Below are 4,512 nucleotides of genomic sequence, written 5' to 3' on the forward strand. Positions count from 1 at the left end.
AAGTACAAAGTTGGAAGAAAAATATTAGGAGATGGCATGGGGTGATGTTCAGGAAAGGAGGTTGAGCACCAGGTGGATACATTTGCTGAAGCCTGGGTGTCTTCTGTCTTCACCAACCTGTGAGTAAGAATCCAATCAGATTGACAAATCTGCTTTCTTATGCCCATATCTGCCCATGTGGCACCTCAGATCCCATCAGATATCTAGGCTGAGAACCTAACAGTCTTCAAGGAATCCCCCAGAGGTACTCAGGAGTAAGTCTATTTATACTCTCCCTCTTTGATCTTCTTATTGAAAAACACCTTCAGAGGTAGTAAAACCACCATAGTTCAAATCATTCAAACTGCTTGGAAGTTCATCTTTATATATATGAAATTATTTTAAATCTGCAATCTTAAAACCTTAATTTCCCTTCCAGTTTTAAGGTTCTATGTTTCCATGATTCTATGCCAAGAACAGGATTATATGGAAATGGTGACCCTTCAGAATGCAGAACTTAATAACAGAGGCCAAAGAGTAAGATTATTCTGTATTGATTCAAATCCTTGAATCCTTGGAATAGATCTACAAGTAACATTCAACTTTCTTCATAAACCTTATTATTATAAATAACCTCTATCTTCTCTATGGTCTTGATCAAATGGTCTTGATCAGCATCTTGCATGACAATGTAAGAAGACAAGACACTTTTTTTTCTTGGGTTAAATTTAACATGTTTCAATCAGTTGGTCCTCAATTTAGCTGATGTTATTTAAACAAGTGATGGATAAAAATTTGTCTTAGAGAAAGATATAATTCTGTTTCTAAGAAGAGATAGATAGATTAATCAATTAGTTCATTAATTTATGCTATATCTGCAGCTATTTTTTCCTAAGAAAAGAATATATTAACCACAATATGGCCTATGACTTCATATGTCTTTCACTAATTGGATACCTAAGACTTATTATTACTACGAGAGAGATGACCTCATTTTACCAATTGTTAAAGGTCATCTATATGCCTGGAAGGAAGGAAGGAAAATACATCAAATGTCTGAATATAAAGTGAGAGAAATAATGCATGCATTTATGCTATACTTCCAAGGGACTAATCCAATATTCAACATTAACATGGTGGACTCCAGCAATATTTTTGGAGTCGTATTACCATATACCAACATATATAACATACTTATTTAAACAGAAATAGGAGTAAGAAAGAGAAAGTACATGATTTAAACTAATTGTGGTATTATTATATACAATACAATGTGTTTTTCTAGTAAATGATTGTAGTGAGGCTAACTGACATAAAGTCATCAAAATTAGTTGAAAGAAAGCTCCTAAGAAGTAGTTTCAAAGTCTGTATATCTCTACCAAAGCAGAAATAGCTATCCAAACAATGCAAGGGGGTTACCTTTCTTTAGACATTCCAAGAAATTGCATCTTTACTGCTCATATATTGCGTTTAATTATACTGGAAAACAAAAAGTCAGAAATAACATTTACTTATCCAATTTGTACTAACTTCTTTTTTTTGCATTGTAAATAAATTTTAGCATTTATTTTAGAACATATTATGGTACAAGAAATTTTATGTAACAAATAATGAGAAAACACAAGAACAGATACAAGGCTTTTCAGGCACTTCCCATGTATGTGCATCCTTATTTTCCTCTCAAAAATTGGGGCAAAAGTGCACATTAGACATGACAAAATCTAGTAAGTAATGCTTTCCAGCACATTCAGATTCTTTTTTTATTAAGTACTTTTGAGTATTATTGTTGTTCAAATACAGTTTTCTGCCCTTTTGCCCCACCCCTCCCCACAACCCCAGCCATCCACACCTCCTTCCCATTTCCACCCTCCCTTGTTTTTGTCCATGTGTCCTTTGTAGTTGTTCCTGTAAACCATAATGTAAAAAGACATTTATGTGCACATGCCTCAAAATTAACAGTATTATACACATTTCTACATATAGAAAATAATTACCATCTGTAATGACACCCTGACATAGATGGAGGAAGCAATATTTATATAATGATTGATGGCTAAATAGAAACTTTCTGAAGAAAACTCTAAAACAAAATTGTTGCAGTCATGATAATAGGACTCAACTGAACACATAAAGTATATATAATACAACCTAGCATATAATATCCAGTCAAAACATCCAATTACAGTGTTATATAATAACCATATGCCATATTCCATACATTCCTTCATGTCAAAATGTGTATGCATTTCTTTATTGAAGTTAACATGATTAATGTTCTTTCATACCACCAACCATAATATCACAAGTTTAGTGTCTCAGTCATTAAAGACAAGACCATTCGTGTGTTATTTGAAGACAGTAGCGATGACAGATGGCTGTGGAATTGAGATTCAACAATTTACAGCACTTGAATGGCTCTTCTGCATAAACTTCGTTTACTTTCTTTAACCATTCTAAGCAACAATTCATCTTTATGGTGTCCTGTTAAGCAAACCACAGATATGTGTTTGTATGTACTGTTATAAAAAAGTTACTATAAACATAGTTCATAGGAAAATAATTTAATGCTGTCACTTAATCTAACAGATGCCATTGGCTCTGGAAATGAAACAAGCATTGTTCCCAATAATGATATGATGAGGGGAATAAAAGCAATGTTGTACAGAGGCAAAAAGCTGTGTCAGATCGAATGGGAGGTTTTAGGGTTTGATCTGCTTTGTTAGTGTATTGACAGGATCCAGATCTCCTGGATGTTTTAAAAGATTAATTAATTTTTTAAAAGATTTTATTTATTTATTTTTAGAGTGGTGAAGGGAGGGAGAGAAGGTGAGAAACATTAATGTATGATTGCCTCTCTGCCGCCTCCTACTGGGGACCTGGCCTGTAACCCAGGCATGTGCCCTAGACTGGGAATTGAACCTGAGGCCCTTTGGTTTACAGGCTGGAACTCAATCCACTGAGCCATATCAGCCAGGGCTAATTTTTTATATTAGCATTATTTTATCATGATTCCATATAAATAAAAACATATACACTTACAAATTCTGTTTCTTAATTTAGGTTAAAATGCTTATAACATTTTCAGTATTACTACTATTTGTTCAATTTTAAGAATATTAACTTTAGTAGAGAATGACCCTGAACTATATTAATCATAATAGAATTTAGTATAATAGCATCACTGATAACAGTGAAAACACTCTTCCCTTCTTTTCCCCTAACCCCAGGTTATTTTCCCCTGAATAATAATGAGAAGCAGCCCTGGGTGACATGGTTGACTCTGTGGTCAGATAGAAAACTTTATGTGCCGATCTGACCATGACGGTTTCACTCTGGAAGGCACTCATTGAGATGGAGAAACAGCAGCAGGACCAAGTGGGCCTTAACATCAAGGAAACTCTCAAGAAACTGGAGATGGAGATAGAGGCTGCTCGCCATGCCCACCAGGTCATGCTAATGAGGCAGGATCTGATGAGATGTCAAGAAGAACTTCGGAGGATGGAAGAGCTGTACAACCAAGAGGTGCAAAAACAAAAGCAACTGGAGCTCAGGCAGGAAGAGGAGCACAGGCACCATGAGGAAGTGATGTGGAGACAGCCGGAAGAAATGATGTAGAGACAGCAGGAAGGATTCGAGGGAACCTTCCCTGATGTGAGAGAGCAGGAGATACAGATGGGACAGATGGCCATGGGAGGTGCTATGGGCATAAATAACAGAGGTGCCGTGCCCCCTGCTCCTGTGCCTGCTTATACCCCAACTCCTCCAGGACCTGCCACTATGATGCCAGATGGAACCTTGGGATTGTCCCCACCAACTACTGAAAGGGCCAAGCTGCTACAATGGAAGGAATGGGGCAATTGGTGGAACCCCTTCTGCATTCAACCATGTGGATCCGGGAGCTGAATTTGCTCCAAACATCACCATTACTAATAAAACTGCATTGTCTAGGTCCCCAAAACCCTTAAGAGAAAGACCCTTTTTGTACTAGCTGGAATTCTACCATGGAAAAGTTTTAGGAATTCCTCTCAGTAGTTAGATATTTCCTGCCTGTAATACTCTAGGGAGTATGTGGGAGGCAGAGGGCAAGGGAAGGGCAATATTTAACAAATGAATTCTGTATCTGTGTAGTGCATGCCTGAAGTCTCATATGATTATTGAGGGTATGGGAAGGAGGGAACAATGGCAAGGTGCATCCAGTTAGAGTCCCATTAATCTTGATCATTCCATTCTTTATTTATCCTGTTGTATTTGCTTTCTCATTCTTAAGTTCCCCAACCCCAGAGACACTGCCACATATATCACAAAACCAACCAACATCCCCCAATGAACTTAGCCCCATCACTCCATTTACTCCCAGCTGGGAATTCAGGCAAATGGCTGCAGAGGTCACAGATAACATGCATATGTACATAACATAACAGACATACATAACACACATACTGTTATATGCCACATATTATCCCTTTGTGTCCTAAGGAATACATAAAAAAATCTTGTGTTAATCTGTTCCTTTCTTCTTGGGTAGGGATGACC

At 37.0% G+C, this 4,512-nt stretch overlaps 1 pseudogene; it reads left to right on the forward strand.

Moving 5' to 3' along the window:
- Positions 1 to 3,297: 3,297 nt before the first annotated feature.
- On the forward strand, positions 3,298 to 3,967 carry LOC123811193 (annotated as a pseudogene).
- Positions 3,968 to 4,512: the final 545 nt, after the last annotated feature.

The sequence above is a fragment of the Phyllostomus hastatus genome, unplaced genomic scaffold, assembly GCF_019186645.2.
Source record: "Phyllostomus hastatus isolate PE091 unplaced genomic scaffold, TTU_PhHast_1.1 phas_scaffold_78, whole genome shotgun sequence".
NCBI lineage: Eukaryota > Metazoa > Chordata > Mammalia > Chiroptera > Phyllostomidae > Phyllostomus > Phyllostomus hastatus.